Source organism: Symsagittifera roscoffensis, chromosome 1 (genome assembly GCF_963678635.1).
Source record: "Symsagittifera roscoffensis chromosome 1, txSymRosc1.1, whole genome shotgun sequence".
NCBI lineage: Eukaryota > Metazoa > Xenacoelomorpha > Acoela > Convolutidae > Symsagittifera > Symsagittifera roscoffensis.
In genome coordinates, this window is record NC_087062.1 from 42,121,893 (window position 1) to 42,144,862 (window position 22,970).

The window sequence follows — 22,970 nt, forward strand, 5'->3', positions numbered from 1 at the left end:
CTCCAGTGGCTTTTCTGCCCTCTTCTTCTCCGCAACCACCACTGAGGACATTATCGACCCCTGAGGAGTTGCTGATGTCGCTTCATCAGCTTCCATGGGCGCGGTGCTTGGTAACTTGGTCCGGCTGTTCCTCGAACTGTCTCTAGAATCGGCTCTCTCGCCTAAGCGACTGGACAAAGACCTCGGGTTGTAGAAGGGTGGGTTTGGAGGTGGTCCGAACGTGACCTGCGCCGTCTCCAGCAACTCTGCCTCCAGCGCACATATGTGTCTTTGGAAGACGTTGTTCAACCACTCCACCCCTCTGGGCCTATCAAAGTGAATGCCATCCGCAGATGCGTCGTCAGGGAAAGAGGATAGCTCCATTTGCTCAGCCACGTCCAGTAGCCGAAGGGGAAGGACACTCCTTTGATGTATCTTCCTGATTGTTTCGTTCAGGCTTCGCACTTTGTTGTTCATCTCCACTGCATGTTGATCCGCTCCCATGTTGTAGGGAAGGGTACATACCGTGAGAATGGCCGGATCCATTTGGATCCGTATTTCCTCGAGAATGCAGCTCATCTTGTCGTGCAGCCTTGTCACCTTCCTTGCTTCCCCCCTGGACACGTCGTTCGTCCCGACCATCAGGGTGACCGTGTATGCACTTACCATCCCTAACATCTCAAGTGTCGCTAACATCTGCGGCGTTGCGGCTCCGGCGAAGCTCAAGATTCCCGTTTGCCAATGGGACTGGATCCGGGTCAGCACCCGCAGCAAGCTGTCCCCAATGATCAAGTGAACCACGCCTTCAGGCACTCGCGGATGCGTGAAGTACTCCACCCAAGTCGCGTCGTGGAAGCAATCTCTCCTCTCCCTCTGCGCCGCGTTCCAGTCTATCCGATTGTGCTTGCGATATCTCCCTTCCGTATTCTTCTTGTAGCTCGAGATCACCACACTCCTGACAGGTTGCTCCCCCCACGGCGAGGGTAAGTCCGCTCTTGCCGGACTCTCGCGACTCCTCAGCTGTAGCCGCTCCTGCAACTCTTTCAATCGTGACGAGTTGCCACTCACCTGACTACTACCCGGGGTCGAACTCGGTGTATATCCAGGCAACGCGACGTCCATCAATGGTCGTATTACTTGAGTCTCCAAACCACGCAGGGAGGACGCTGATTCGGGCGGTATCCATACCTCCAGCCCCTCGTTCATATGTTCTTGAGCCGCACGGTCGAGGTTGAATCGTCCCTTCGACCTAGGAGCTTCATCTACTTCCATGCGTGACTCTGGCCTTGAGCCAGTCACTACCCGTTCTTTGGGCCTAGCCCCTTTCTGCATATCGAGCTCGCGTTGTTGTCGCTGGATCCTCTCAAGTTTTGCCTGATCTCTCTCGAGAGCCTGCTTCAGCTGCTCACAATTCGCGGCATTCTCCCGCACCCTTTTTGCCTGTAGCTGTTCAGCTCTCATCATGTCCAGTTCTCTCCGCGCTTGATCCCTCTCAAGCACCGCTTGATCCCGGTCGAGGTTCGCCTTGTTCCTTTCCCGCTGGGTCCTCTCGAGTTCTCTCTTCATGGCACTGACGTCCGGATAAACTTCCCCCGTCTGCTGTGCCCGTGTCATCGATAGTACTTTACTCGTACTCTGGCTCGTGGACCTGACTGATGGTCTGACCGGCAGTGGGAATTCCCCCGCGCCATACTCCGTATTGTTGTTCAGGCCAGGGTTCCTCGCCAAATCGAACCCCCTTATCGCCCCATCCACGTTCCAGGACAGCCATCTGGTTTGTTCTTGATTGGACACTCCATCATTGGTGTAGCCTACCATCAAAACCGCATCCGTCGCAGACTCCCGACACTCCCCCTGTTCCTCCAATTGGAGGATGGCATTCAGCATCACTGCCATTCTCTCGTCCACTTGAGTATAATCCAGGTCCCTCAGCCGCCTGTACAATCCGTCAAGTGTGGGCTTTTTCAGAGCCGATGGCATGGACTTCCAGAATCGATCTGCCATTTCTGTAATTTCAATTGAGTCCTTGAGTATTAGCAACTTGAGTTTTGCCTGAGCAACTTGAGTTTTACCTGAGCAACTTGAGTTATCTTTTTGAGTTATCGTTTTCTTCCTTCAATTGAATATAGGTGAGTAGTCAATGTGAGTTCAACAAATCAATCTGAAAATAACACCCGATTTTTAAGACCGACAAGCTGTGTCTCTAACCAGAAAACCCCATTACTTTTATGATTAAAAACCCTCTCCTTTTCGCCCTACTAAAATAGTTCAATTGAAATTTTCTAAAAACATGCAGATACATTTTATGTTTTAGCACCATCAATCATTTAAAATAATAATTGTCATGCCAATCACCCCTAAGATCCCTTACATGTTTTGTACCCCAGTACCTAGCTCAAGACTCCTCCCTCACACCCGACTCGACACCCCCGTGTACCCGACTCAGGCGATGCTCAAGTAGTACTTTTTGTGAAGATACACCACTATCTCAGTTTCTGCAAAGACTACATGTATGATAGCGTACAATTCCCTTGGGCTCAGTTTGCCCCTGTTTGGGTCATACACCGGCATTGAGACCTCTGTTATCCCTCTTTCAATCATGAAGTCTCGTAGTCTTGTTAGTGCCAACATTACGTGTTCGGGATCAATTGTGTTCCTGTCATTGACCCTCGTCACTAGGAAGCACAGGTATTTCCCCGGGACCCTTGCTACTGATGGTGGGAGCGCTGCCATCCCTCCCAGTCCTGGTCTCTGTCTGAACAGAAACTCTACGTTCTGGTATTCTCTCTTGAAGTCAGCTTCCAGTCTTGATTTGAAACTCATGTCAGCCGTGATGCAGATCGCGCTCGTTCTGTTTGACAGGATGAAGTCACTATCTGTTATCATGATGTTTTCCGAGTACTGATTGGGTATTTCAAAATTCGTTTTGAAATTCCGGCCTATGTTAGGCTCTGGCTCTTGTTCTTCCAGTTCTAATTCGCTTGTTTCTCTCACTTCCTTGAGCTTCTTTATCATCAAATTTTCGGTGTGGGTAAGTCCTACCCCCACTCCCCGGACAAAAATATTTATCGACGTCCCCGTCGATGTTGTCGGGTCTGAATTGTCCGGTGGAATGTCCAGCGGCCTGTCTGTCGCCGTCCAGCCGAAGAGAGGGTCTTCTGACTTCTTGTGTTTTTCCGCTGACACGTCGACTTGCTGGATACTCTGTCCTCCATGGCCTTCGTCTTTGACGTCGCGTATCCACTCTAGTATCCTCAAGTTCGTGTTCTCCCTCCTCTCTATCTCGCTCTGTTCGAGGTCCGTCTCCATTTCTGGTGTCGAGTAATCTTCCTGCGGATAGTGTCCACCATCATCAATGACCTGCCATTCCTCTTCGGCTTCCAGTTCGCCTGCACTCAGTAATTCCTCGCCCAATTTGTCTGGCTGTATCTTGTCAATCAAGAAGTCATCCCCGTATCTGTTGTATCTCATACCCGTCCGTTTACGATTGCCAGTTCTGGTTCCCAGTGATATTGGTCGATCTGGCTCCATCCACTTCGGCACCTCATCTTGCTCCGGGTCGTTCCAGTCTTCTTCTGCAAACGATCCTGCTTCAGACTCCACCTCTATCTTTTCATTGTCGTCCAAGCTCAAGTTTTCATTGCCATCATTTTTCTCTCTGGTGCCCTTTTCATTCACTTCACACGCTGGCTCTACCACCAGGTACTCGAGACCCTCCATGTCTTTCGGTAGGCACCAGTCTTCCGGGGACGGGACGTGAGGCTTCAGATTTTCGTAATGTGCTGCTCGCCCAGTACTCAAGCGGTAGAACCGTCCTTGTTGATGTACTTCCGTTATCATGAATGGTCCCCTCCACTTCTTGAGTAGTTTCTTTGTTCCCTTGGGCTGTATGACATTTTGGAAGACCCACACGTACTGGCCCACTTCATATGGTTTTGCTTGTAATATTTTTTCGTCATAGTTCTTGCGTTGTCTCATTTGCGCTTGCGCCGTGTTCCTCCTGCATAGCTCGTTTAGCTCTTGTTGTCTTTTGATCGCTTCCTTCATATATGCCTGAGGCGACGTCCTCTTCCCCTCGTATTCTGGGTAGAAGAATGTTAGAGGCATTGCCCTCTCCCTGCCCGTCAACATCATGAAAGGACTGATGCCCGTCGTTGAGTGCTGTGTACTGTTATAGGCTCCTACTACCTGTGGCAGGTATTTGTCCCAGTCCGTCATGTATCTTGAGCAGTACACCCTTAACATGTTGACCAGTGTCCTGTTCTGTCTCTCTACCAACCCATTGGTCTGTGGATGATAGGTCGTCGAGTGTGCTTGAGCAATGTGCGATCTCTTCATCAATTCTTTTGTAAAGTCCCCCACAAAAGCTTTGCCGTTGTCCGACTGGAAAGTCATTGGACAACCATACCGCGATATCCAATGCGTTATCAAATGATCGCATGTCTCCTCGACCGAGGCTGTTTGGCACGGGACCGCTTCCGCCAGCTTTGTGAAGTGATCTATTATAACCAGTATCTGGTTATATCCCGACTCCGTCATGCAGATTTTTGATGGTCTATCTGCACCACTTCATTGAACTCTGAGCTCTCAACGGACTTGAGGGGAAACTTCATCTTCCTTGGGTCTTTTACCTGGAGACATGCCAGGCAGGCATTCACCCATCTCTCGCAAGCTTTTCTCATTCCTGGCCAATCAAACCTGTGAAGTATCCTTTGTTGTACTTTGTCTATCCCCTGGTGGCCCATCTGGTCGTGTGATCTGAAAAGCACCTCCATTTGGTACAATTGTGGTAGTATGATGAGGTTGTGTTTGTGTAATATCTTTTCCTCATCTCTCCTCTTGCACGCTACCACCCCATCAGCTGTGTGATAAAGTAAGTCTTTCTTTTCTTTATAGAACTGGCTCGAGGTCTTGTAGCTGTCTTCCTCAAGTTCCCCCTTCTCCTTGACCCCCGACTGGATCCATTTGGAGAGGTTACTTGTCATTTTGTCATTCTTCTGGGCTCTTATTAGGTCTGACAGCCTATATCTCGCCTTGACATGCTCCTTTAGCGCCATGATCTGTCCATTCATCTCACCAGGGCTGTGGATGTCGTCACTCAGTTTCACGCATATCATCCTTTTCACGATTTTCATGTCGTCTTCTGGTACCAGATTCGTTCTGACGTTTGAGTTGCACGATAGTTCCCTGAATGGCTTTCTTGAAACCGCTATTCTCTCAAGTTCTTCACCACCTCTTATCTCTTGTATGTCCAGATTGTACGTTCCTGAAGATGGGTCAGTTTGTAACTCCCTGTCGTGGTGCCTTGTCTTCTCTTCCGCTAATATCATGCACAGACTGTCTTGGCCTTCGCTGCTCTCATCCGAGTCTTCATCCCATTCTTCACGCTCCCCGGACAATTTTCCTTTTCCGGGTTCCTCTTCTTCTGTGAACCTGGACCACTCCCCGGACTCTTGATCTAGTCCCAGATGTTCAGTTCCTTCTTTGAATGTCACTTTCTTTTTCCTGACTTTTGTCTGCTCCAGAATATTTTCGGGGATTTTGTTAACTAGTGATCGCACGACATCTTTGCTATCAGTGACGCTTCCTTTTGAGGAGTCAGTATTGTTCGCTGTTTCTTTTCTCCGAAGTATAGTTAGTTCCGGTCCCTCCTGACCCTTCTCTTGGATCACGGGCTTATCATCTGATAGTTTCTCGAGCAACCTCATTAAGTCATCATCTATCTGTGCAGCTCCTGCTTCTACCTGGTTAAGATCATAGCCTTTCGCCTTAAGTGTTTCCCTCACGATCTTCGACTTGAGTATTACCTCTATCGGGATCCTTCTGTTCTTCTTCAAGATGGTTTTTTCAAGAGGCTCTTTTGGTAATTCGGGATGATCTTCAATCGGTTTGCCTGATTTGTCCAGCCATCTTGTGAGAGGAAGACTGTCGTACGTTTCCTTGTCCATGAAGGAGAAGCCCTCTTTGATTTCAGGTCTGTCTGCCTCTCTTTGTTCTTGTCTCTCGTAGAACTCCGTCTTCTTACTCAAGCTGTCGGCGTTTTGATGTTTATCCCGTGTTCTGTGCTCAATTATCATGTTGTATCCGTCCAAGCGAACTATCCACCTCCCAATGTAACTTTGGTCCATTGAGTACGTTTTCAGCCAGCTTAGTGCTCGATTGTCGACTCGCAGCTTGAAGGGCTCACTGCCTAGGTATGCCCTGTATTTCTCGACAAAGGTGACCACTGCGAACATCTCTGCTTTCGGTGCTCCGTACTTCATTTCTGTGTCACTTAGGACTTTGCTCCCGTACGCTATTGGTCTCAAGACTGTCTTCCCATTCCATTCTTGTTCCTGATGGAGAATTCCTGAAATTGCAACTACCGATGCATCCGTGTCCAGCACGTACATCCCCTTCTCAGTCGGCATCCCTAGTACTGGTGCCTCGCATAGCTCTTTCTTTATCCTCTTGAATGACTCTTCTGCTGCGTTGTTCCATGTGAACCTCTTGCCCTTGTGCCTCATCAATTGTTGCATCGGGTACACCTTGTCCGCATAGCCTTTGATGAACTCTCTGTAGTAGTTAGCGAAGCCCAGGAAGCTCATCAACTGGTGTTCCGTCTTCGGTAACTTCCAGGTTAGGACTGCTTCCACGGCGTCTGGATCAGGTCTGATGCCGTGCTTGTCTACCATCCTGCCCAAGTATTTTACTGAGTCCTTGAGTATCTCGCACTTTGATGGTTTACACTTTAGCCCCGATCTTTTCATGCACGCGAACACCTCGTCCAGTCTCTCAATGTGGTCTTCTAGTGTTGGCGTTGCTATTACCACGTCATCCACGTAGCACATTACCAGATTGCCATACTTCTTTGTCACGCCTATCAGCGCGTGTGCCATCAATCGCTGAAACGTGGCTGTGGCATTGCAAAGTCCAAACGGCATCCGTTTCCACTGAAACAGACCCAACTCGCAGGCAAACCCTGTCTTGTCCCTGTCCTTCTTCCGTAGTGGTACCTGCCAAAAGGCCGAGCCTAAATCAAGAGTCGTAAAAAATTTTGCATCACCTAACTTCGAGAGGCTCTCATCAATCCTTAGGTATGGGATAGGCATCCTTCACCGTGACGGAGTTCAGGTATCGAAAGTCAAAACAAAACCTCAACTGGTCGCCTTTCTTTTTGGCCATCACTACTCCACACGCCCACGGTGACTTGGATGGTTCTATCATGTCATACTCTAGTAGCGTTTCGATCTCTTTTCTACACGCCTCCGATTTGTGCGGGGTCATGCGCCTCGCCCCCTCCCTGTGCGGTACCGCGTTCTCCTCAAGTTCTGCTTCATGCTCAACGAAATTACAACACCCGATATCCGCTTTGTGCTTCGAAAAAACTTCTTCGTTCCGCTCTAGTACGTCCTTGATGGCTTCGAGCTGTTCATCTTTCAGTTTGCCCCTCAAATGTTCAATCTCCGGCAGAACCGGTTTATCAGTTTGCAATTCATCTAGTGTGGGTCGCTCTGGAAAGTTCGAACAGCTCGACAGCCCATCGTCCGTTTCTGACTTAAGTGATTTAATAAGACCTGAAGAATCTTTTATTTTCTGCAATCGTCTCAAGATACAAATTTTGTCCCTGTGATTGGGACAATCAACAACTTCATTCGGTTTTCAGTTCTCAATTGTTTCATATCGAGTTTTAACCGGTAAAGCATATCCCAGTTTCCTTCCTCTCTGTATCGTGATCGGTATATCAAGGGTAGTCAACAAGACACTGACGCAGAGGCCGCTCTTCGTGTTCGAGAATGATCTTCCTAAAACAGCAGCACTTTGACTATTAGGATTCGGAACTATACACACTTGCTTATTGTCACTTAATTCATTGTAATTTTTCATCCGCAAGCCTACGATTGCCGCTTCATTCGCCTTTAGCCTCACCCTCCTACTCAAGAACACCGGTGCTTTGCTTTCATTTGCTATTATTAAATTTACCGGTTTGATTGCGTACCTCCTATCCGGGTTCCGTATCCTGAACATTGCGTTGTTTAGATCAATCGCTATATCAAAGTTCCTGATGAAGTCTCTGCCTAAAATAAATTGGTCAGACTCATCTAGGTTTTCTACTACAAGAAAACTCATCCACAGGTTACGTTCCCCCAGATTGAGCGCTATTATCGGCGTTCTGCCCAACACGCGCAGGGCCCCTTTGTTCGCAGCCGACAACCGTATTCTCGAATCTATCAAGTCATCTTTGTTGAAGCCCATTCGTTCCCAAGTTTCGATTGGTATGACACTCAAGACCGCTCCCGTATCAAGTAACCCACGTAACTGAGTCTTCTTGCCACTTATGTCTAGCACGTGCCCTGTCACATCTGCCTCTGTCCCGATGTGCATCGCATCTTCTTCAAGCATGGCACAGTGTCCAATCGATCTCACCTCTAACTCTTCCTTCCCTACGTAGATTTGCCCAATTAGGTCTTCATCACATGTTATCATTGTTTTGGTATAGATGTTGATTCCATCTATATTTAACATCACCTCATGTGGACCATAAGCTTCTGTGTATCTGTTATCAACACGTACCGACTTGCTACCCCCTCGCGTGAGTAGTGCTCTCAATGCTCTAGAAGTCGATTGTGGGCTTATTAAACTCAAGTAATCTGCGTACACATCAATGTGCATTATTGTCTGGTCGCTCGGTTCGCTCAAGTTTCTGGTTACCTCGTGGCCGCCCACTGTGATTATCGACATTATTCTAGCCCCGATTTTTGATATGCCGAATGGTTTTCCTGTCACCATCTTTACAGTGTTACAATTTCCAGTCTTTGTCGAGCCCGATACAGCCTCTGGTGCTGGCTTCGATCCAGTTAATGCTTCGTTGAAATTCTGCTTTTCGATCTCCTGCTTTAGTCGTTGTTCTATTTCTTTCGCTGCCAGATCCTGCTTCACTTTGTTGATGGCCTCCGCTGCCGCCTTCTCGTAATCTATTCCTGGGGCTTTCTTCGCCGTGGCCTCTGCTGCACTACCACATTGTGTTACAGTTTTCATTGATTTCGTTGGTAGCTCTACGTTTGGTCCCTCAAGTTTCTTCGTCTCAAATTCACCTTGTCTGTTTCTCTGGTTCTGCACCGCTGCTAGCGCCAACTTGTGTTTCGGATGACTCTGATTCTTGACCGCTTCCCAAAACAACGGACAGTCCATCCTGAAGTGCCCTTCTTGGTTGCAGAAGAAGCATCTTGCACCTATTTTGGTGATCAAGCCGCTATAGAACTCGTATTCTTCCATCTGACTCATATCTTCCTCATCAGGTGCATATCACAAACTCTTCATGCCCTGTTTGTATGTCGTGCAATCCGCCACATGATGATCAACTGACCCGCAGTTAGCACACGACCTGCGTTTGTCCATGTCATCTCTGGGCTTGTACCATGGCGACCTCTGTGGCTGACTCCCCCCTTGGGTGTTCCTGTTGTCTGAGTACGAGTATTTCTTGGGTTTCATCAGCATGTATTCCCTTGACTTCTGCCTCATCTCTTCTGGAGTTGGCGCATTATCTTTCGACAATGTGTAATACGTTGCTAACATCGTTCTCAAGTCATCACTCTTTACCCCATCAATGAACTTTGAGGCTATGCTGAAGTTTCTTCTATTGGTAGATTCTTCTGGGTCACTCCTTCTTCTCAAGCTCTCGAGATCATCTAGGAACCACTTTTGACACGCAGGGAGGACGCTGATTCGGGCGGTATCCATACCTCCAGCCCCTCGTTCATATGTTCTTGAGCCGCACGGTCGAGGTTGAATCGTCCCTTCGACCTAGGAGCTTCATCTACTTCCATGCGTGACTCTGGCCTTGAGCCAGTCACTACCCGTTCTTTGGGCCTAGCCCCTTTCTGCATATCGAGCTCGCGTTGTTGTCGCTGGATCCTCTCAAGTTTTGCCTGATCTCTCTCGAGAGCCTGCTTCAGCTGCTCACAATTCGCGGCATTCTCCCGCACCCTTTCTGCCTGTAGCTGTTCAGCTCTCATCATGTCCAGTTCTCTCCGCGCTTGATCCCTCTCAAGCACCGCTTGATCCCGGTCGAGGTTCGCCTTGTTCCTTTCCCGCTGGGTCCTCTCGAGTTCTCTCTTCATGGCACTGACGTCCGGATAAACTGACCCCCGCGCCATACTCCGTATTGTTGTTCAGGCCAGGGTTCCTCGCCAAATCGAACCCCCTTATCGCCCCATCCACGTTCCAGGACAGCCATCTGGTTTGTTCTTGATTGGACACTCCATCATTGGTGTAGCCTACCATCAAAACCGCATCCGTCGCAGACTCCCGACACTCCCCCTGTTCCTCCAATTGGAGGATGGCATTCAGCATCACTGCCATTCTCTCGTCCACTTGAGTATAATCCAGGTCCCTCAGCCGCCTGTACAATCCGTCAAGTGTGGGCTTTTTCAGAGCCGATGGCATGGACTTCCAGAATCGATCTGCCATTTCTGTAATTTCAATTGAGTCCTTGAGTATTAGCAACTTGAGTTTTGCCTGAGCAACTTGAGTTTTACCTGAGCAACTTGAGTTATCTTTTTGAGTTATCGTTTTCTTCCTTCAATTGAATATAGGTGAGTAGTCAATGTGAGTTCAACAAATCAATCTGAAAATAACACCCGATTTTTAAGACCGACAAGCTGTGTCTCTAACCAGAAAACCCCATTACTTTTATGATTAAAAACCCTCTCCTTTTCGCCCTACTAAAATAGTTCAATTGAAATTTTCTAAAAACATGCAGATACATTTTATGTTTTAGCACCATCAATCATTTAAAATAATAATTGTCATGCCAATCACCCCTAAGATCCCTTACATGTTTTGTACCCCAGTACCTAGCTCAAGACTCCTCCCTCACACCCGACTCGACACCCCCGTGTACCCGACTCAGGCGATGCTCAAGTAGTACTTTTTGTGAAGATACACCACTATCTCAGTTTCTGCAAAGACTACATGTATGATAGCGTACAATTCCCTTGGGCTCAGTTTGCCCCTGTTTGGGTCATACACCGGCATTGAGACCTCTGTTATCCCTCTTTCAATCATGAAGTCTCGTAGTCTTGTTAGTGCCAACATTACGTGTTCGGGATCAATTGTGTTCCTGTCATTGACCCTCGTCACTAGGAAGCACAGGTATTTCCCCGGGACCCTTGCTACTGATGGTGGGAGCGCTGCCATCCCTCCCAGTCCTGGTCTCTGTCTGAACAGAAACTCTACGTTCTGGTATTCTCTCTTGAAGTCAGCTTCCAGTCTTGATTTGAAACTCATGTCAGCCGTGATGCAGATCGCGCTCGTTCTGTTTGACAGGATGAAGTCACTATCTGTTATCATGATGTTTTCCGAGTACTGATTGGGTATTTCAAAATTCGTTTTGAAATTCCGGCCTATGTTAGGCTCTGGCTCTTGTTCTTCCAGTTCTAATTCGCTTGTTTCTCTCACTTCCTTGAGCTTCTTTATCATCAAATTTTCGGTGTGGGTAAGTCCTACCCCCACTCCCCGGACAAAAATATTTATCGACGTCCCCGTCGATGTTGTCGGGTCTGAATTGTCCGGTGGAATGTCCAGCGGCCTGTCTGTCGCCGTCCAGCCGAAGAGAGGGTCTTCTGACTTCTTGTGTTTTTCCGCTGACACGTCGACTTGCTGGATACTCTGTCCTCCATGGCCTTCGTCTTTGACGTCGCGTATCCACTCTAGTATCCTCAAGTTCGTGTTCTCCCTCCTCTCTATCTCGCTCTGTTCGAGGTCCGTCTCCATTTCTGGTGTCGAGTAATCTTCCTGCGGATAGTGTCCACCATCATCAATGACCTGCCATTCCTCTTCGGCTTCCAGTTCGCCTGCACTCAGTAATTCCTCGCCCAATTTGTCTGGCTGTATCTTGTCAATCAAGAAGTCATCCCCGTATCTGTTGTATCTCATACCCGTCCGTTTACGATTGCCAGTTCTGGTTCCCAGTGATATTGGTCGATCTGGCTCCATCCACTTCGGCACCTCATCTTGCTCCGGGTCGTTCCAGTCTTCTTCTGCAAACGATCCTGCTTCAGACTCCACCTCTATCTTTTCATTGTCGTCCAAGCTCAAGTTTTCATTGCCATCATTTTTCTCTCTGGTGCCCTTTTCATTCACTTCACACGCTGGCTCTACCACCAGGTACTCGAGACCCTCCATGTCTTTCGGTAGGCACCAGTCTTCCGGGGACGGGACGTGAGGCTTCAGATTTTCGTAATGTGCTGCTCGCCCAGTACTCAAGCGGTAGAACCGTCCTTGTTGATGTACTTCCGTTATCATGAATGGTCCCCTCCACTTCTTGAGTAGTTTCTTTGTTCCCTTGGGCTGTATGACATTTTGGAAGACCCACACGTACTGGCCCACTTCATATGGTTTTGCTTGTAATATTTTTTCGTCATAGTTCTTGCGTTGTCTCATTTGCGCTTGCGCCGTGTTCCTCCTGCATAGCTCGTTTAGCTCTTGTTGTCTTTTGATCGCTTCCTTCATATATGCCTGAGGCGACGTCCTCTTCCCCTCGTATTCTGGGTAGAAGAATGTTAGAGGCATTGCCCTCTCCCTGCCCGTCAACATCATGAAAGGACTGATGCCCGTCGTTGAGTGCTGTGTACTGTTATAGGCTCCTACTACCTGTGGCAGGTATTTGTCCCAGTCCGTCATGTATCTTGAGCAGTACACCCTTAACATGTTGACCAGTGTCCTGTTCTGTCTCTCTACCAACCCATTGGTCTGTGCATGATAGGTCGTCGAGTGTGCTTGAGCAATGTGCGATCTCTTCATCAATTCTTTTGTAAAGTCCCCCACAAAAGCTTTGCCGTTGTCCGACTGGAAAGTCATTGGACAACCATACCGCGATATCCAATGCGTTATCAAATGATCGCATGTCTCCTCGACCGAGGCTGTTTGGCACGGGACCGCTTCCGCCAACTTTGTGAACTGATCTATTATAACCAGTATCTGGTTATATCCCGACTCCGTCATGCAGATTTTTGATGGTCTATCTGCACCACTTCATTGAACTCTGAGCTCTCAACGGACTTGAGGGGAAACTTCATCTTCCTTGGGTCTTTTACCTGGAGACATGCCAGGCAGGCATTCACCCATCTCTCGCAAGCTTTTCTCATTCCTGGCCAATCAAACCTGTGAAGTATCCTTTGTTGTACTTTGTCTATCCCCTGGTGGCCCATCTGGTCGTGTGATCTGAAAAGCCCCTCCATTTGGTACAATTGTGGTAGTATGATGAGGTTGTGTTTGTGTAATATATTTTCCTCATCTCTCCTCTTGCACGCTACCACCCCATCAGCTGTGTGATAAAGTAAGTCTTTCTTTTCTTTATAGAACTGGCTCGAGGTCTTGTAGCTGTCTTCCTCAAGTTCCCCCTTCTCCTTGACCCCCGACTGGATCCATTTGGAGAGGTTACTTGTCATTTTGTCATTCTTCTGGGCTCTTATTAGGTCTGACAGCCTATATCTCGCCTTGACATGCTCCTTTAGCGCCATGATCTGTCCATTCATCTCACCAGGGCTGTGGATGTCGTCACTCAGTTTCACGCATATCATCCTTTTCACGATTTTCATGTCGTCTTCTGGTACCAGATTCGTTCTGACGTTTGAGTTGCACGATAGTTCCCTGAATGGCTTTCTTGAAACCGCTATTCTCTCAAGTTCTTCACCACCTCTTATCTCTTGTATGTCCAGATTGTACGTTCCTGAAGATGGGTCAGTTTGTAACTCCCTGTCGTGGTGCCTTGTCTTCTCTTCCGCTAATATCATGCACAGACTGTCTTGGCCTTCGCTGCTCTCATCCGAGTCTTCATCCCATTCTTCACGCTCCCCGGACAATTTTCCTTATCCGGGTTCCTCTTCTTCTGTGAACCTGGACCACTCCCCGGACTCTTGATCTAGTCCCAGATGTTCAGTTCCTTCTTTGAATGTCACTTTCTTTTTCCTGACTTTTGTCTGCTCCAGAATATTTTCGGGGATTTTGTTAACTAGTGATCGCACGACATCTTTGCTATCAGTGACGCTTCCTTTTGAGGAGTCAGTATTGTTCGCTGTTTCTTTTCTCCGAAGTATAGTTAGTTCCGGTCCCTCCTGACCCTTCTCTTGGATCACGGGCTTATCATCTGATAGTTTCTCGAGCAACCTCATTAAGTCATCATCTATCTGTGCAGCTCCTGCTTCTACCTGGTTAAGATCATAGCCTTTCGCCTTAAGTGTTTCCCTCACGATCTTCGACTTGAGTATTACCTCTATCGGGACCCTTCTGTTCTTCTTCAAGATGGTTTTTTCAAGAGGCTCTTTTGGTAATTCGCGATGATCTTCAATCGGTTTGCCTGATTTGTCCAGCCATCTTGTGAGAGGAAGACTGTCGTACGTTTCCTTGTCCATGAAGGAGAAGCCCTCTTTGATTTCAGGTCTGTCTGCCTCTCTTTGTTCTTGTCTCTCGTAGAACTCCGTCTTCTTACTCAAGCTGTCGGCGTTTTGATGTTTATCCCGTGTTCTGTGCTCAATTATCATGTTGTATCCGTCCAAGCGAACTATCCACCTCCCAATGTAACTTTGGTCCATTGAGTACGTTTTCAGCCAGCTTAGTGCTCGATTGTCGACTCGCAGCTTGAAGGGCTCACTGCCTAGGTATGCCCTGTATTTCTCGACAAAGGTGACCACTGCGAACATCTCTGCTTTCGGTGCTCCGTACTTCATTTCTGTGTCACTTAGGACTTTGCTCCCGTACGCTATTGGTCTCAAGACTGTCTTCCCATTCCATTCTTGTTCCTGATGGAGAATTCCTGAAATTGCAACTACCGATGCATCCGTGTCCAGCACGTACATCCCCTTCTCAGTCGGCATCCCTAGTAGTGGTGCCTCGCATAGCTCTTTCTTTATCCTCTTGAATGACTCTTCTGCTGCGTTGTTCCATGTGAACCTCTTGCCCTTGTGCCTCATCAATTGTTGCATCGGGTACACCTTGTCCGCATAGCCTTTGATGAACTCTCTGTAGTAGTTAACGAAGCCCAGGAAGCTCATCAACTGGTGTTCCGTCTTCGGTAACTTCCAGGTTAGGACTGCTTCCACGGCGTCTGGATCAGGTCTGATGCCGTGCTTGTCTACCATCCTGCCCAAGTATTTTACTGAGTCCTTGAGTATCTCGCACTTTGATGGTTTACACTTTAGCCCCGATCTTTTCATGCACGCGAACACCTCGTCCAGTCTCTCAATGTGGTCTTCTAGTGTTGGCGTTGCTATTACCACGTCATCCACGTAGCACATTACCAGATTGCCATACTTCTTTGTCACGCCTATCAGCGCGTGTGCCATCAATCGCTGAAACGTGGCTGTGGCATTGCAAAGTCCAAACGGCATCCGTTTCCACTGAAACAGACCCAACTCGCAGGCAAACCCTGTCTTGTCCCTGTCCTTCTTCCGTAGTGGTACCTGCCAAAAGGCCGAGCCTAAATCAAGAGTCGTAAAAAATTTTGCATCACCTAACTTCGAGAGGCTCTCATCAATCCTTAGGTATGGGATAGGCATCCTTCACCGTGACGGAGTTCAGGTATCGAAAGTCAAAACAAAACCTCAACTAATCGCCTTTCTTTTTGGCCATCACTACTCCACACGCCCACGGTGACTTGGATGGTTCTATCATGTCATACTCTAGTAACGTTTCGATCTCTTTTCTACACGCCTCCGATTTGTGCGGGGTCATGCGCCTCGCCCCCTCCCTGTGCGGTACCGCGTTCTCCTCAAGTTCTGTTTCATGCTCAACGAAATTACAACACCCGATATCCGCTTTGTGCTTCGAAAAAACTTCTTCGTTCCGCTCTAGTACGTCCTTGATGGCTTCGAGCTGTTCATCTTTCAGTTTGCCCCTCAAATGTTCAATCTCCGGCAGAACCGGTTTATCAGTTTGCAATTCATCTAGTGTGGGTCGCTCTGGAAAGTTCGAACAGCTCGACAGCCCATCGTCCGTTTCTGACTTAAGTGATTTAATAAGACCTGAAGAATCTTTTATTTTCTGCAATCGTCTCAAGATACAAATTTTGTCCCTGTGATTGGGACAATCAACAACTTCATTCGGTTTTCAGTTCTCAATTGTTTCATATCGAGTTTTAACCGGTAAAGCATATCCCAGTTTCCTTCCTCTCTGTATCGTGATCGGTATATCAAGGGTAGTCAACAAGACACTGACGCAGAGGCCGCTCTTCGTTATTGAGAATGATCTTCCTAAAACAGCAGCACTTTGACTATTAGGATTCGGAACTATACACACTTGCTTATTGTCACTTAATTCATTGTAATTTTTCATCCGCAAGCCTACGATTGCCGCTTCATTCGCCTTTAGCCTCACCCTCCTACTCAAGAACACCGGTGCTTTGCTTTCATTTGCTATTATTAAATTTACCGGTTTGATTGCGTACCTCCTATCCGGGTTCCGTATCCTGAACATTGCGTTGTTTAGATCAATCGCTACATCAAAGTTCCTGATGAAGTCTCTGCCTAAAATAAATTGGTCAGACTCATCTAGGTTTTCTACTACAAGAAAACTCATCCACAGGTTACGTTCCCCCAGATTGAGCGCTATTATCGGCGTTCTGCCCAACACGCGCAGGGCCCCTTTGTTCGCAGCCGACAACCGTATTCTCGAATCTATCAAGTCATCTTTGTTGAAGCCCATTCGTTCCCAAGTTTCGATTGGTATGACACTCAAGACCGCTCCCGTATCAAGTAACCCACGTAACTGAGTCTTCTTGCCACTTATGTCTAGCACGTGCCCTGTCACATCTGCCTCTGTCCCGATGTGCATCGCATCTTCTTCAAGCATGGCACAGTGTCCAATCGATCTCACCTTTAACTCTTCCTTCCCTACGTAGATTTGCCCAATTAGGTCTTCATCACATGTTATCATTGTTTTGGTATAGATGTTGATTCCATCTATATTTAACATCACCTCATGTGGACCATAAGCTTCTGTGTATCTGTTATCAACACGTACCGACTTGCTACCCCCTCGCGTGAGTAGTGCTCTCAATGCTCTAGAAGTCGATTGTGGGCTTATTAAACTCAAGTAATCTGCGTACACATCAATGTGCATTATTGTCTGGTCGCTCGGTTCGCTCAAGTTTCTGGTTACCTCGTGGCCGCCCACTGTGATTATCGACATTATTCTAGCCCCGATTTTTGATATGCCGAATGGTTTTCCTGTCACCATCTTTACAGTGTTACAATTTCCAGTCTTTGTCGAGCCCGATACAGCCTCTGGTGCTGGCTTCGATCCAGTTAATGCTTCGTTGAAATTCTGCTTTTCGATCTCCTGCTTTAGTCGTTGTTCTATTTCTTTCGCTGCCAGATCCTGCTTCACTTTGTTGATGGCCTCCGCTGCCGCCTTCTCGTAATCTATTCCTGGGGCTTTCTTCGCCGTGGCCTCTGCTGCACTACCACATTGTGTTACAGTTTTCATTGATTTCGTTGGTAGCTCTACGTTTGGTCCCTCAAGTTTCTTCGTCTCAAATTCACCTTGTCTGTTTCTCTGGTTCTGCACCGCTGCTAGCGCCAACTTGTGTTTCGGATGACTCTGATTCTTGACCGCTTCCCAAAACAACGGACAGTCCATCCTGAAGTGCCCTTCTTGGTTGCAGAAGAAGCATCTTGCACCTATTTTGGTGATCAAGCCGCTATAGAACTCGTATTCTTCCATCTGACTCATATCTTCCTCATCAGGTGCATATCACAAACTCTTCATGCCCTGTTTGTATGTCGTGCAATCCGCCACATGATGATCAACTGACCCGCAGTTAGCACACGACCTGCGTTTGTCCATGTCATCTCTGGGCTTGTACCATGGCGACCTCTGTGGCTGACTCCCCCCTTGGGTGTTCCTGTTGTCTGAGTACGAGTATTTCTTGGGTTTCATCAGCATGTATTCCCTTGACTTCTGCCTCATCTCTTCTGGAGTTGGCGCATTATCTTTCGACAATGTGTAATACGTTGCTAACATCGTTCTCAAGTCATCACTCTTTACCCCATCAATGAACTTTGAGGCTATGCTGAAGTTTCTTCTATTGGTAGATTCTTCTGGGTCACTCCTTCTTCTCAAGCTCTCGAGATCATCTAGGAACCACTTTTGAAACGCAGGGAGGACGCTGATTCGGGCGGTATCCATACCTCCAGCCCCTCGTTCATATGTTCTTGAGCCGCACGGTCGAGGTTGAATCGTCCCTTCGACCTAGGAGCTTCATCTACTTCCATGCGTGACTCTGGCCTTGAGCCAGTCACTACCCGTTCTTTGGGCCTAGCCCCTTTCTGCATATCGAGCTCGCGTTGTTGTCGCTGGATCCTCTCAAGTTTTGCCTGATCTCTCTCGAGAGCCTGCTTCAGCTGCTCACAATTCGCGGCATTCTCCCGCACCCTTTCTGCCTGTAGCTGTTCAGCTCTCATCATGTCCAGTTCTCTCCGCGCTTGATCCCTCTCAAGCACCGCTTGATCCCGGTCGAGGTTCGCCTTGTTCCTTTCCCGCTGGGTCCTCTCGAGTTCTCTCTTCATGGCACTGACGTCCGGATAAACTTCCCCCGTCTGCTGTGCCCGTGTCATCGATAGTACTTTACTCGTACTCTGGCTCGTGGACCTGACTGATGGTCTGACCGGCAGTGGGAATTCCCCCGCGCCATACTCCGTATTGTTGTTCAGGCCAGGGTTCCTCGCCAAATCGAACCCCCTTATCGCCCCATCCACGTTCCAGGACAGCCATCTGGTTTGTTCTTGATTGGACACTCCATCATTGGTGTAGCCTACCATCAAAACCGCATCCGTCGCAGACTCCCGACACTCCCCCTGTTCCTCCAATTGGAGGATGGCATTCAGCATCACTGCCATTCTCTCGTCCACTTGAGTATAATCCAGGTCCCTCAGCCGCCTGTACAATCCGTCAAGTGTGGGCTTTTTCAGAGCCGATGGCATGGACTTCCAGAATCGATCTGCCATTTCTGTAATTTCAATTGAGTCCTTGAGTATTAGCAACTTGAGTTTTGCCTGAGCAACTTGAGTTTTACCTGAGCAACTTGAGTTATCTTTTTGAGTTATCGTTTTCTTCCTTCAATTGAATATAGGTGAGTAGTCAATGTGAGTTCAACAAATCAATCTGAAAATAACACCCGATTTTTAAGACCGACAAGCTGTGTCTCTAACCAGAAAACCCCATTACTTTTATGATTAAAAACCCTCTCCTTTTCGCCCTACTAAAATAGTTCAATTGAAATTTTCTAAAAACATGCAGATACATTTTATGTTTTAGCACCATCAATCATTTAAAATAATAATTGTCATGCCAATCACCCCTAAGATCCCTTACCTGTTTTGTACCCCAGTACCTAGCTCAAGACTCCTCCCTCACACCCGACTCGACACCCCCGTGTACCCGACTCAGGCGATGCTCAAGTAGTACTTTTTGTGAAGATACACCACTATCTCAGTTTCTGCAAAGACTACATGTATGATAGCGTACAATTCCCTTGGGCTCAGTTTGCCCCTGTTTGGGTCATACACCGGCATTGAGACCTCTGTTATCCCTCTTTCAATCATGAAGTCTCGTAGTCTTGTTAGTGCCAACATTACGTGTTCGGGATCAATTGTGTTCCTGTCATTGACCCTCGTCACTAGGAAGCACAGGTATTTCCCCGGGACCCTTGCTACTGATGGTGGGAGCGCTGCCATCCCTCCCAGTCCTGGTCTCTGTCTGAACAGAAACTCTACGTTCTGGTATTCTCTCTTGAAGTCAGCTTCCAGTCTTGATTTGAAACTCATGTCAGCCGTGATGCAGATCGCGCTCGTTCTTTTTGACAGGATGAAGTCACTATCTGTTATCATGATGTTTTCCGAGTACTGATTGGGTATTTCAAAATTCGTTTTGAAATTCCGGCCTATGTTAGGCTCTGGCTCTTGTTCTTCCAGTTCTAATTCGCTTGTTTCTCTCACTTCCTTGAGCTTCTTTATCATCAAATTTTTGGTGTGGGTAAGTCCTACCCCCACTCCCCGGACAAAAATATTTATCGACGTCCCCGTCGATGTTGTCGGGTCTGAATTGTCCGGTGGAATGTCCAGCGGCCTGTCTGTCGCCGTCCAGCCGAAGAGAGGGTCTTCTGACTTCTTGTGTTTTTCCGCTGACACGTCGACTTGCTGGATACTCTGTCCTCCATGGCCTTCGTCTTTGACGTCGCGTATCCACTCTAGTATCCTCAAGTTCGTGTTCTCCCTCCTCTCTATCTCGCTCTGTTCGAGGTCCGTCTCCATTTCTGGTGTCGAGTAATCTTCCTGCGGATAGTGTCCACCATCATCAATGACCTGCCATTCCTCTTCGGCTTCCAGTTCGCCTGCACTCAGTAATTCCTCGCCCAATTTGTCTGGTTGTATCTTGTCAATCAAGAAGTCATCCCCGTATCTGTTGTATCTCATACCCGTCCGTTTACGATTGCCAGTTCTGGTTCCCAGTGATATTGGTCGATCTGGCTCCATCCACTTCGGCACCTCATCTTGCTCCGGGTCGTTCCAGTCTTCTTCTGCAAACGATCCTGCTTCAGACTCCACCTCTATCTTTTCATTGTCGTCCAAGCTCAAGTTTTCATTGCCATCATTTTTCTCTCTGGTGCCCTTTTCATTCACTTCACACGCTGGCTCTACCACCAGGTAATCGAGACCCTCCATGTCTTTCGGTAGGCACCAGTCTTCCGGGGACGGGACGTGAGGCTTCAGATTTTCGTAATGTGCTGCTCGCCCAGTACTCAAGCGGTAGAACCGTCCTTGTTGATGTACTTCCGTTATCATGAATGGTCCCCTCCACTTCTTGAGTAGTTTCTTTGTTCCCTTGGGCTGTATGACATTTTGGAAGACCCACACGTACTGGCCCACTTCATATGGTTTTGCTTGTAATATTTTTTCGTCATAGTTCTTGCGTTGTCTCATTTGCGCTTGCGCCGTGTTCCTCCTGCATAGCTCGTTTAGCTCTTGTTGTCTTTTGATCGCTTCCTTCATATATGCCTGAGGCGACGTCCTCTTCCCCTCGTATTCTGGGTAGAAGAATGTTAGAGGCATTGCCCTCTCCCTGCCCGTCAACATCATGAAAGGACTGATGCCCGTCGTTGAGTGCTGTGTACTGTTATAGGCTCCTACTACCTGTGGCAGGTATTTGTCCCAGTCCGTCATGTATCTTGAGCAGTACACCCTTAACATGTTGACCAGTGTCCTGTTCTGTCTCTCTACCAACCCATTGGTCTGTGCATGATAGGTCGTCGAGTGTGCTTGAGCAATGTGCGATCTCTTCATCAATTCTTTTGTAAAGTCCCCCACAAAAGCTTTGCCCTTGTCCGACTGGAAAGTCATTGGACAACCATACCGCGATATCCAATGCGTTATCAAATGATCGCATGTCTCCTCGACCGAGGCTGTTTGGCACGGGACCGCTTCCGCCAACTTTGTGAAGTGATCTATTATAACCAGTATCTGGTTATATCCCGACTCCGTCATGCAGATTTTTGATGGTCTATCTGCACCACTTCATTGAACTCTGAGCTCTCAACGGACTTGAGGGGAAACTTCATCTTCCTTGGGTCTTTTACCTGGAGACATGCCAGGCAGGCATTCACCCATCTCTCGCAAGCTTTTCTCATTCCTGGCCAATCAAACCTGTGAAGTATCCTTTGTTGTACTTTGTCTATCCCCTGGTGGCCCATCTGGTCGTGTGATCTGAAAAGCACCTCCATTTGGTACAATTGTGGTAGTATGATGAGGTTGTGTTTGTGTAATATATTTTCCTCATCTCTCCTCTTGCACGCTACCACCCCATCAGCTGTGTGATAAAGTAAGTCTTTCTTTTCTTTATAGAACTGGCTCGAGGTCTTGTAGCTGTCTTCCTCAAGTTCCCCCTTCTCCTTGACCCCCGACTGGATCCATTTGGAGAGGTTACTTGTCATTTTGTCATTCTTCTGGGCTCTTATTAGGTCTGACAGCCTATATCTCGCCTTGACATGCTCCTTTAGCGCCATGATCTGTCCATTCATCTCACCAGGGCTGTGGATGTCGTCACTCAGTTTCACGCATATCATCCTTTTCACGATTTTCATGTCGTCTTCTGGTACCAGATTCGTTCTGACGTTTGAGTTGCATGATATTTCCCTGAATGGCTTTCTTGAAACCGCTATTCTCTCAAGTTCTTCACCACCTCTTATCTCTTGTATGTCCAGATTGTACGTTCCTGAAGATGGGTCAGTTTGTAACTCCCTGTCGTGGTGCCTTGTCTTCTCTTCCGCTAATATCATGCACAGACTGTCTTGGCCTTCGCTGCTCTCATCCGAGTCTTCATCCCATTCTTCGCGCTCCCCGGACAATTTTCCTTTTCCGGGTTCCTCTTCTTCTGTGAACCTGGACCACTCCCCGGACTCTTGATCTAGTCCCAGATGTTCAGTTCCTTCTTTGAATGTCACTTTCTTTTTCCTGACTTTTGTCTGCTCCAGAATATTTTCGGGGATTTTGTTAACTAGTGATCGCACGACATCTTTGCTATCAGTGACGCTTCCTTTTGAGGAGTCAGTATTGTTCGCTGTTTCTTTTCTCCGAAGTATAGTTAGTTCCGGTCCCTCCTGACCCTTCTCTTGGATCACGGGCTTATCATCTGATAGTTTCTCGAGCAACCTCATTAAGTCATCATCTATCTGTGCAGCTCCTGCTTCTACCTGGTTAAGATCATAGCCTTTCGCCTTAAGTGTTTCCCTCACGATCTTCGACTTGAGTATTACCTCTATCGGGACCCTTCTGTTCTTCTTCAAGATGGTTTTTTCAAGAGGCTCTTTTGGTAATTCGGGATGATCTTCAATCGGTTTGCCTGATTTGTCCAGCCATCTTGTGAGAGGAAGACTGTCGTACGTTTCCTTGTCCATGAAGGAGAAGCCCTCTTTGATTTCAGGTCTGTCTGCCTCTCTTTGTTCTTGTCTCTCGTAGAAC

At 47.8% G+C, this 22,970-nt stretch overlaps 2 protein-coding genes across 2 annotated transcripts in view; one reads left to right on the forward strand and one right to left on the reverse strand.

The window, feature by feature from the left end:
* The window catches only part of LOC134844621 (huntingtin-interacting protein 1-like), a 477,037-nt gene extending 469,504 nt beyond the window's left edge, over positions 1-7,533 (reverse strand). Inside the window, exon 1 of the mRNA XM_063861395.1 lies at positions 7,524-7,533. The gene's annotated coding sequence lies outside the window, so the exon portion shown is untranslated. The remainder of the gene's footprint in view (positions 1-7,523) is intronic.
* LOC134844597 (talin-1-like) overlaps positions 1-22,970 on the forward strand; it is a 185,319-nt gene that overhangs the window by 74,859 nt on the left and 87,490 nt on the right. The window lies entirely within an intron of this gene.